Source organism: Eubalaena glacialis, chromosome X (genome assembly GCF_028564815.1).
Source record: "Eubalaena glacialis isolate mEubGla1 chromosome X, mEubGla1.1.hap2.+ XY, whole genome shotgun sequence".
Classification (NCBI taxonomy): Eukaryota; Metazoa; Chordata; class Mammalia; order Artiodactyla; family Balaenidae; genus Eubalaena; species Eubalaena glacialis.
The window spans coordinates 81,178,178-81,190,865 of NC_083736.1; positions in this window are offsets into that span (position 1 = coordinate 81,178,178).

A 12,688-nucleotide genomic window follows, 5' to 3' on the forward strand; every position below is an offset into this window, starting at 1 on the left:
AGGGTTGCTGGGTTATATGGTAGTTCTATTTTTAGTTTTTTAAAGAACCACCATAATGTTCTCCATAGTGGCTGTACCAATTTACATTCCCACCAACAATTCTTAATTTAGAGATAAAGGGCTGGAGCACTGAATTCCAATGTATGGGGAGGGGGGTTATTCCCACACCAACAACAAATGTTCCAACACCAACTATGTGTCATACAGTTCAACTCAATTCTGACACTATAGAGATAGTGTCAAATCCCACAGGTTATTTTATAAGGCTGCTTTTGTTCTTTCGGATGCCAATTGCAAGCCCAGGTTATCACCTGTGCTTCTGACCAACTGGCTATAGATTAGAGGTTCTTATAAATCTCTACTTGGGTTTGTTTAATTTGCTGGAGTGGCTTACAGAACTCAGAATTGAGGACAGGAGACCAAATATTGTCTCTCGTTGATCTTATTACTCAGGAAATTCCAATGGTTTTGGGAGCTTGGGGTGAGGAGCCATGGATGAAGTCCAATTCATCATCAGAATGACCAAATATATATGTTTTATAAATCACAGTGTCTCAAAGGATATAAGTAAAACCCGTTTTACTAATTTGAATGTATGATTTAGATCTTATACATTGATATTAAAAAATATCCAGCATTTATTTTAAGTAAAAGGCAGGTTGCAAAAAATCAAGAAAAAAGACAAACCAATAAAATTGGGGACCAGTCTTGAACAGACTCTTCACTAAAGAAAATACCCAGATGGCCAATAAACATATAAAGTGTTGTTCAACTTCATTCATAATTAAAGAAATAAAAATTCAAACCACAATAAAATGCCACTACATATCCATCAAAATGGCTAATATTAAAAGAGACAATACCAAGTGTTGACAAGGTTGTGGAGAAAACAGAACTGTTATATACTGCTGGTAAAAGTGTAAATTGGTGAAACCACTTTTAAAAACTGTTTGACATTTTCCATTTTGGTGAATATATGCATAACCAAAGACCCAACATTTCCATTCCGAGATATGTATCTATATCTGTATCTACATCTATATGTATATACCTATATCTATCTCCTTAGAGAAATGTGTGCATATGTGCACCAAAAACCAAGTACAATAATGTTCATAGCAGTACTATGTTTAATAGCCAACATCTAGAAATAATGCAAATGTTCATCAACAATATGACAGAAAAACAAACTATGGTATATTCATACAATAGAATACAACATACAATTGAAAATGCAGTGAGCATCTCCTAAACACAAGAATACAGACAAAACTCACAAAAATATACTTGAACAAGAGAAGCCAAACTGAAAAGAACACATACTGTATGATTCCATTTATATGCATTTCTAGAAAAGGCAAAACTAAACCAAATTTTTAGAAGTCAGGATACTGTTTAAATTTGATAAGAATGAAGAATGTAAAATTTAGAGAGATACAAATAGGGCCTTCCGGGTTCTAGTAATGTTCTATTTTTTTACCTTCATGCTGGTTACTTATGTATTTTCACTTTGTGATCATTCAGCAAAACATACAATTATAATTTGTGCACTTTCTTATAGTGGTTGTCATATTTTAATTTAAACATTTAAAAGGTAAACCCAAGTACAAAAAACCATGCATATTAATATCTGATTTAGGTAAAAAAATATGTGTCTATATGATGGCTAATAGAGAAGGATATACTCCAAACTGTTAAAATGTTCAATTCTGGTATACAGAATTGCAGGACTTTAACATTTTCCTTTATACATTCTTATATCATATGATTTTTCCACTGTGTATGTTACTGTTGTAATCTGTAAAATTTTTTTTTTAAATATCTCTTTACAGGCTTTTGGCATTAGATAAGTGACACTTTACCTCAATATGGTTGCAGGGTATACATTAACCTGCAAAACGGCAAACATTGTTGCATAACTTGGCAACTTTTGGTGAGGTAGTAGTGAACTCATTTTCTTTCATTGACTCAAAGTGGAAAAAATGCTCACATATCACTAAATTCTGGTCTTCGGTTGGAAATCATGTAAAAGAAAACAACAACAACAAAAAAATTAGGTTTTGAAATAAACATGCACATATTTTTGTTTCCTGGTTGATGAAGAGATCAGAAATGTCATCATTAGCTAAATAAATATTTATATAATCTCTCAAAAAGTAAGTAATTGGCATTATCTAAGTTAATCAGATGAAGAAGATTTAGAAATGGTAACTGAGCCATCAAATATTTTACTTCTCATGTAATTTACATGTACAACCTTATTGATTCATGTAACTTCTCAAAAGTGACTTACATATATCTTTAAATTCTTTTGATCTACCAAGGTAATTAGCAGATGACAAAACTCATATTAAAACACATGTTAAAGCTTTTTGAATAAAAGCATTTTGGAAACTTAATTCTATGGTTTCTCATTTCTATCTCCTTCCTTGAGCTTCAGATCATTATATACATCTGTTACCAGATATATTTACTTAAGTTTTCCACAGTAATTTCAAACCCAAACATATCCACAATTGAACTCATGATTCCACTATCCAGTTGTGAAAATGCATTATCCTTCAAGAAAAGGTAAAAATAACACTGAAGGCAGTTCAGAGGTTGGGAGGACTGCCAATACTACCACAGATTCAGAGACTACTAGCTCTGGGGGGTGGGACTGTCTCCTCTCAGTTTCACAGGGCAGAGCAACCTCCTCAAATTCAGGAAGCCAGTCCACTATCTCCCAGGACTAAGAGGGTAGGATCATCACTCAGAGCCAAGTGGCAGGGCTAACATCCCTATGAACCTATAGAACAGAGCATGAGATCAAAGAGGTTTATTCTCAATCCTTAAAAATATTAATTGTAAAACATTGTGTTTATAACTAATAAACTGTACTATATACTTAAAAATCTCATAAGAGATTAGATCTCATGTTACATGATTTTTACCATGTAAGGAGGAGGAGACATTGAATAATATCCTTCAAAACTGAGAAGAAACTTTGGGACTAAAAAAGGAAGCAGGCAACTGCATAAAGTGCAATCATGAAGTTTATTGTGGGTAACTTAAAGACAAGTGGGAAGGATCAGGTGGATGGAAGATCCAGAGGCATTTGTAGCTGCACACTGTGCAGTCAAAAGTGGTTCAAGGGAATTTAAAGGGGCCAAAGCTAAAAATAGAATCTACTGAAAAGAGAAGCACGTTGGCACTGGCAACAACTGGGACACCTCCTCCCCACTGTGGTCTCATGACCATTAACCATCTGCTGTCAGCAAAAGTCACTCTTCTAGTTTTCATATCAGATGAAAACAAGGGCAAAAGTTGATAAGGAATTTATCTGGCTTGGGCACATTCCTTGAGAGTAAAGTTCAGTCCCACAGAAAAGGGAAGGGGTAGGACTGTGGGCCTAAGATGGAGCTGATAATATGGAGTCAGTGTGGTTCAGCCACACATACCACAATAAAAAAATATAATGAAATTTGTCCTGCTAGATTTCAGACATGCTTGGGATCCATGGCACCTTTATTTATTTATTTTTCCTGTTTATCCTTTTTGGAATGAGAATGCCTATCCTATTCATGCCCATTATTTAATTTTTGATTTCACAAGTTCACAGATGGAGAGGAATTTGCCTCAAGCTGAATCATACCTTACATCATACCCATATTGATTTAGATGATATTTTAGACTAAGCATTGATGCTGGAATGGGTTAAGACTCCTGGGCCTGTTGAGATAGGGTGAATATATTTTTCATGTAAGAAGGTCATGAATTTGGGGGACCAGAATGTGGAGTGTTACTGGATGAGTTGTGTCTCCCCAGTTTTATGTTTTGAAGTCTTATTCCTCAGTACCTCCGAATGTGACTGTATTTGCAGATTAGAATTTTAAAGAGGTAATTAAGTTAAAATAAGGTCATTAGAGTGGCCTCTAATCCAACATGATTAGTGTCCTTATAAGAAGAAAAAAATTGGGCATGGACATGTACAGAGAGAAGACACTGTGAAGACACAGGGAGAAGATGGCCATCTACAGGCCAAGGAAGAAGGCCTGAAACAGAAGGAACAGAAGGATCCAACCCTAATTACACTGTGACCTCAGACTTCCCAGCCTCTACAACTGTGAAAAAATAATTTCCCCTTGTTTAAGCCACCCAGTCTCTACTATTTTGTTATGGCAGTCATAGCAAACTAATACACCTACCTTCACTGACACTTCTCCAATGTAGTCCCTCATCATTTCTCAACAGAACTGCAGCAGAATTCTAAATGCTGTCCAAGGTGTCAAGGTAATGGTAATGATCTTATGCTCTTCCTCACCTCTAGATCTCTGCATGCTTTGTTTCTTCTGCCTGAAGTGTCTTCCTCCACATCAACCAAGCACCCTTTATGATTCTCCCTCAAATCCAAGTTAAGGATGCTTGTGAAGACTGCCCTGATCATACTCTCTTTTTACTACCATTGTAGTTGATAACACATCCATTATTGGATTTACTTTACTGTTTAGACTGATTTACTTATAGGCCCATTTCCCCTATGTCATGTGTTCTTAGAGATAAAGGGTCATATCTTTAAATCTTTGTATTCCCAAAGACAAGGAGTTGAATTAAAGAGGTGAAATTGTGTTATAAGCAGGTCCTTATTACATTTCCATAGATAAATTCATATGAAATAGGTCCATCAGTGTCTCACTTTGTACATTCATTCATTTAATCAATAAAATATATATTAAATGCCTACTAATTTTCAAGCATTGGATAAACTGCTAAGGACTTTAAATGGAAAAAGAAAATAGTCCCTGCTATCAATAAGCCCACAGTATTTTGAAAGAGGTAAGGAAATCAATGACTTAAATACTGTATAATAAGAGCTGGAATTGAAATATGCACAGGATACTATGGATGCAGATAAATAATAAGGACAATGAAGATTACATAGGTTAAAAATTCTGGTCAGCATCACATAGCAAGTAAGTGACAAACCTGTAATATAAACTAAATTTGCTTAAAGGCAGTGTCCAAACTATCAATCATTATGTTTTCCTTCCTAGAATATCATGGAAAAATTTCTATACCAGTGCCATCAAATAAACTGGGATTCTAGCATATATGAAGACTTCAATATCATCTTTTGTTTTTGTTTTTGTTTTTTTGCCTGCTGCCACACATCATGCGGGATACTTTGTTCCCCGATTCACTAAAACCAACCACTTGTACAACACATGTGTGATATTCTTCTGATGTACAAGTTCAAGTCTGGAAACACTATACTACATGCTTGGCGGAGAAATATTCTGTTTCCTGGGTAAGACTATATTGCTAATCTATTGACAATAAACTATCTTATGTTACCTGTTTCATTCACTGACTTCAGTACAGGTGTTCAAATTTGACAAACGTATTCACATTTTGTGGCAGTTTGTTGCATATATTCAAACATATCTGGAACAAGTGGCTTATCTGTTTGGAAACAGGCAAAGTATCCCAGAGCTTTGCCCTCTCACTCTCAAACCAGCAGGCCATGAGGCATACTCATAGAACAGTGGGATTCTGAACATCATAGATTCAGATACACTGCCTTACAAAATAAATGCCATGCTTTATTCAAGTCTGATGAATCATCAAAATAGTATTTGTTCCAGTCTTCCACATTTTGCATCACAAATATGAAGAGGTATATTAAATAAGTCATTTAAGCTAGGGAGTTAGCATTTATTATGTTATGAACATATATCAATTTAAATCTCAATTTGCTTCAGTAAAATATAGCCTGTATGTATGTTTTGTTATCTTCCACATGTTGAAATGTTACAATATATACATTATTGATTAACCATTTGAAATATATAATGTAAAGTTTATTTTTTGTTTCATTTGTAGCAGACTTGATACTTAAAGTTGATAGCAGAACTTCCATTTTAAAAATGCACATATAATGAAACCTTTGTATTGACCCTTTTGTTTACAACCAAATATAGCCCAATGCCCAACCAAAAAGAAAAAAAAAAAAAGCATCACAGGATGTGAGGTTAAACCATAATTAAGAGAACTTCACTTCAGTGATATGTCTATAGTACTGATTAAGAATAAGCAGAGGTTGACAAAGATGACTGCTAAAAATCTCTGCTTGGAAACTTAAATATATTCTTGAAAACAAAAACAGGGAGAAACTGCCCTGTCTCCAGATGATTACTCTATATTTACTGAGAACTTGGACAACTTCATTACTTTTGGGGCGAGGGAATTTTATTAATATTTATTGGAGTAGAGTTGCACTACAATGTTGTGTTAGTTTCTGCTGTACAACAAAGAGGATCAGTTATACATATACATATATCCCCTCCTTTGTGGATGTCCTTCCCATTTAGATCATCACAGAGCATTGAGTAGAGTTCCCTGTGCTATACAGTAGGTTCTCATTGGTTATCTATTTTAGACATAATTGTGTATATATGTCAATCACAATCTCCCAAATCATCCCACCCCCCTCCCACTTGGTATCCTAAATTCATTCTCTACATCTGTGACTCTACTGCTGCTTTGTAAATAAGTTCATCTGCACCATTTTTCTAGATTCTTCACATAAGCATTAATATACAATGTTTGATTTTCTCTTTCTGAATTACTTCACTCTGTATGACAGTTTCTAAGTCCATCCACGTCTCTACAAATGACCCAATTTTGTTCCTTTCTATGTTTGAGTAATATTTCATTGTATACATGTATGACATCTTTTTTATCCATTTCTGTTGATGGACATTTAGGCTGCTTCCATGTCGTGGCTATTATAAATAGTGCTGTAAGAAGATTGGGGTGCATGTATGTTTTTGAATTATGCTTTTCTCTGGGCATATGCCCAGTAGTGGGATTGCTGGGTCACATGGTAGTTCTATTTTTAGTTTTTTGAGGAACCTCCATACTGTTCTCCATAGAGGCTGTACCAATTTACATCCCCACCAACAGTATAGGAGTGTTCCCTTTTCTCCACACCCTCTCTAGCAATTATTTGTAGATCTTTTTTTTTTTTTGATAATGGCCATTCTGAATCGTGTGAGATGATACATTATTGTAGTTTTGATTTGCATTTCTCTAATAATTAGTGATGATGAGCATCTTTTCATGAGTTTTTTGGCCATCTCTGTCTTCTTTGGAGATATGTCTATTTAGATCTTTCCCCCCCATTTTTTATTGGGTTATTTGTTTTTTGGATATTGAGCTGCATGAACTGTTTGTATATTTTGGAGTAATCCCTTGTTGGTTGCTTCATTTGCAAATATTTTCTCCCATTCTAAGTTTTGTCTTTTTGTTTTGTTTATGGTTTCATTTGCTGTGCAAAAGCTTTTAAGTTTAATTTGGTCCCATTGGTTTGTGTTTTTTTTTTTAATTTTTCATTACTCTAGGTGGTGGATCAAAAAAGATTTTGCTGTGATTTAGGTCAGAGAGTGTTCTGCCTATGTTTTTCTCTAAGAGTTTTATAATGTCTGGCCCTACATTGAGGTCTTTGATCCATTTTAAGTTTATTTTTGTGTATGGTGTTAGGGAGTGTTCTAATTTCATTCTTTTACATGTAGCTGTCCAGTTATCCCAGCACCACTTATCAAAGAGACTGTCTTCTGCATTGTATATTCTTGCCACCTTTGTCATAGATTAATTGGCCATAGGTATGTGGGTTTAGTTCTTGACTTTCTATCCTGTTCCATTGATCTAGATTTCTGTTTTTGTGCTGGTACCATACTGTCTTGATTACTGTAGCTTTGTAGTATAGTCTGAAGTCAGGGAGCCTGATTCCTTCAGCTCCGTTTTTCTCTCTCAAGATTGCTTTGGCTATTTGGGGTCTTTTGTGTTTCCATACAAATTGTAAAAATTTTTGTTCTAGTTTGGTGAAAAATGCCATTGATAGTCCAATAGGGATTGCATTGAATTCATAAATTGCTTTGTGTAGTATAGTCATTTTCACAATATTGATTCTTCCAATGCAAGAACATGGTATATTTCTCCCTCTGTTTGTGTCATCTTTTATTTCTTTCATCAGTATCTTATAGTTTTCTGCATACAGGTCTTTTGCCTCCTTATGTAGGTTTATTTCTAGGTATTTTATTCTTTTTGTTGCAATGGTAAATGGAATTGTTTCTTTAATTTCTCTTTCTGATCTTTTATTGTTAGTGTATAGGAATGCAAAAGATTTCTCTGTATTAATTTTGTATCCTGCAACTTTACGGAATTCATGGATTAGCTCTAGTAGTTTTCTGGTGTCATGTTTAAAATTTTCTATGTATAGTATCATGTCATCTGTAAACAACAACAGTTTTACTTCTTCTTTGCCAACTTGGATTCCTTTTATTTCTTTGTCTTCTCTGATTGCCGTGTCTAGGACTTCCAAAACTATGTTGAGTAATAGTGGAGACAGTGGACATCCTTGTCTTGTTCCTGATCTTAGAGGAAATGATTTCAGTTTTTCACCATTGAGAATGATGTTTGCTGTGGGCTTGTCATATATGGGCTTTATTATGTTGAGGTGAATTCCCTCTATTTCCACTTTCTGGAGAGTTTTTTATCATACATGGTTGTTGAATTTTGTCAAAAGCTTTTTCTGCATCTATTGCGATGATCATATGGTTTTTACAATTTGTTAATAAGGTGTATCACATTGATTAATTTACATATATTGAAGAATCCTTGCATCCCTGGGTTAAATTCCACTTGATTAAGGTGTATGATCCTTTTAGTGTGTTGTTGGATTCTTTTTGCTAGTATTTGGTTTAGGATTTTTGCGTCTAAATTCATTAGTCCTATTGGCCCATAATTTTATTTTTTCGTGATATCTTTGTCTGGTATTGGTATCAGGGTGATGGTGGCCTCATAGAATGAGCTTGTGAGTGTTCCTTCCTCTGTGATTTTTTGGAAGGTGTTTAGAAGGATAGATGTTAGCTCTTCTCTAAATGTTTGATAGAATTAGGCTGAATAACTCTTTGAAGATTTAATTTTCTATGTAAGTGATCGTATTTTCTAAGAATAGAGATAGTTTCATTTCTTCATTTATTATCTTTCTTTTTTATTTTCCCATTGTATTGACTAATACCTCCACTACAATATTGAATATAGTGGCTCAAGTGAGCATTAATGTTTTTATGCTCCATTCTGAGCATAAAAACATTTAGTCTTTTAAGTACGATGTTAATTTTGTGGAGAAGCCTATCATTAAATTTAGGAAACTCTTCATAACTGTTTATGAAGAGTTTTTATAATAAATAGATTCTCATTTTGTCAAGTGCTTTTCCTTTATTTATTGATATTATTACAATATTTTTCTTTTTTAATTATCTGCTATGGCAAATCTAATTGTTCTTCAAATGTAATTCCTGTGGTAGCTTCTACTTGGCTATGATGTTTCTCATTTTTGTGTATTGCTGAATTCAATCCTCTCTAATTCTGTTGAGGATTATTAGTTCTGTCCTTATGAGTTATGTTATATTATACATATATTTCTGTGTAATATGTTTGTCTAGTTTCAGTATCAAAGTGATGCTGGCCTCAAAAAAAAAATGACTTGTGATGTGTTCCCTTTTATTCTTTGTCCTGGAAGCAGAAGATTAATAAGGAAATACAAAATTTGAACAAATTATAAACCAAATATACCTAACATATATTGACAGAACATACCACCCAACAATAGCAGAATACACATTTTTCTCAAATGCACATGGAACATTCTCTAGTGCAGACCATATGTTAAGTCATAAAATAAGCCTCAATAAATGTTAAGAGATTAAAATACACAGTCTGTTGTCCATTCACAATGAAGTAGAATGAGAAATTAAAACAGGAATTTGGGAAATTCACAAAGTTTTGTAGAAATTAAACAACACACTATTAAACAACCAATGTGTAAAAGAAAAAAGGAAGAGGGAAATTAGAAAATACTTCAAGAAGAATAAAAGTGACACAATATACCTAAACTTATGGGGTTCAAGGGAAATAATTCTTAGAGAGAAATTTCTATTTGTAAATGATTAAAAAGGAAGGAAGCTCTCAAATAAACAGCCTAATTTTCCACATTAAGACACTGCAAAAAGAAGAGCAAAATAAACCTAAAAAAGCAGAAGGAAGAAAATAATGAAATTGAAAATAGGAAAACATTGGGGAAATTCAATAAAACCAGAAGTTGGAAAATATTAACAAAATTGATACAATTTTTCTTAGGCTGACAAAGGGAAAAAAAGATAACTCAAACTACTAGCAACAAGACTTCCAAAGGTGATATTACTACCATCCTTAAAGAAATATAATTGTAATTGAATACTATGAACAACAATGCATGCCATCAAATAAATTAACTTAGATTAAATGGACAAATTGGAGAATGCCAGAAATTTGAAACCAAGGTGTCAGAAGAATTGTTTCTTTCTGGACACTCAGAGGGCAGAAGTTGTACCACTCCTCTCTCCTAGCTTCTGTGATTGCCATAAATCATTGGCATTTCTTTACTTATAGACCCGTCACTTTAATCTCTGCTTCCATCTTCACACTGCTGCTTTCTGTAAGTGTCTCTATGTCCTCTCTTCTTATAAGGACATCAGTCATCCGATTTATGTCCCACTCTAAATTTAATATGGTATCATTTTGAGATTTTTAATTACATCTGCAAAGATTCCTCTTACAAATAAGATCACATTCAGAGGTCCTGGTTGGACATGAATTTTTTGACAACATTATTCAACCCACTGCAGAAATTAACAGCTGAGTCATGCAGGATTTCTTTTTTAGGTAACTGAAATATTCCAAAATAAATTGTGATGATGGTTGCACAACTCTGTAACTACACTAAAAGCCATTCAACTGTGCAACTTAAATGGGTGAATTGTATGTGAATTATATCTCAATAAATCTCTTAAAAACAAAAAGTGAGAAACATTGTTTTTCCTAATGTTTATATATTTTTGCCAATTTTATGTTTTTAGATTAATTTTTAATAGACCTGGATTTCCATCTGATATATTTTGCTTCTGTCTGAAAAATGTCCTTTAACATTTCTGGTTCAGATCTCCTGGTAATAAATTATCTCATTTTTATTGTCTAAAAACTTATTAATTCTGCTTTCATATTTGAAAGATATTTTCTTTGAGTACAGAATATCATATTAATTTTTTTTTCCATTTTTTTAAAGGATGCCTCTCTCTTGTCTTCTGGCTTGTGTAATTTCTGACAAAAAGCCTAGTTCTTGGGCTTCCCTGGTGGCACAGTGGTTGAGAGTCTGCCTGCCAATGCAGGGCACACGGGTTCGAGCCCTGGTCTGGGAGGATCCCACATGCCGCGGAGCAACTGGGCCCGTGAGCCACAATTACTGAGCCTGCGCATCTGGAGCCTGTGCTCCGCAACAAGAGAGGCCGCGATAGTGAGAGGCCCGCGCACCGCGATGAAGAGTGGCCCCCGCTTGCCGCAACTAGAAGAAAGCCCTCGCACGGAAACGAAGACCCAACACAGCCAAAAATAAATAAATAAATAAATTAAAAAAAAAAAAAAAAAAAAAAGCCTAGTTCTTTTTATGAGTCTCCTTTCACTACCTAATCACCTCCCAATGGCATCACATCCAAATACCATCACTTTGGGTGCTAGGTTTCAACAAATGAGTTATGGGGGAACACAAATATTCAGTCTCTAGCATGGATAAATTTATGTGTTGTGTGTATTTGCTTTCTTAGGTTATGTCTATTATATTTGTACTAAGAAAAGCAGGTATAATAAGGCATAATTGAAAGAAATTAATAAAGCCAAACCTTTACTCAATTATCATTTCTAAAGCCAGTCACAAGTTAAACTATAGAGTATAAAGTATTACAATAGATTAGCTTTCAATTAAAATGATAATATTTACAAAAAGACCAGGATAGATTTATATTCACATGGAGTGTGTGCTTACTTGCAAGCAAGACTGATCTATGTGCAAAAGAAAAAAATCTCCACTATGTTATCTGTGGCCTTCTTAAGTAACCGAAAGCTGAGTATGAGAGCTTTGCCTAAGTAGGACATACCCATCTAAGTTAAAGGTTAATTATTTCACATATATAAAGGGTGCCCTCTGAGGCACAGCTTAGAGCAGAGGAGTTATTCCATAAAATCCACATTCTTTGGGGATGCCCAATAAATATCGTCATTAAAACTTTAGTGTAAAGGAGCTACACCACTTTTTCTAAGGGGCAGAGAAGTGAACCTGATAATAAAAAGAGACAGTTATGGAGTAGTCAATCCAGAAATTTTTAAATTGTGCTTTTCTTATTTTGTGCCATAAAATATATTTTGAGAAGATTGGTTGCAGATAAGGTTGGATAAAGAGGATGAACTGATGTGCATGTCTAGAGCGCAGTGATCAGAAAAGCCTGACCCAGAGAGGACCAGTCAGTATTTCTACTGCTAATGTAGCTGCAGACAGCTTGTTAACTGAGGCAAATGGAAAAGTCAAGAGTTCAGCCCTTTGGTGAGAGTTGATAATTAACCCTCCATTACCTCTATTTTCTTTGTATTTTGGTTAGAATCAGTTGCCAATAACAGATGGAGAACTGATCATAGCAATTATGGCTTCAGGTGTAATTAGCAGCCCAGATGCAGGCTCTGAATGTGAGAAGGGAAAAGGTGAATAATGGTAAGACATTACCATCCAAAGATGTAAGTAAACAAACAGAAAGTTTGGGGACATTTCGGCTACATATTT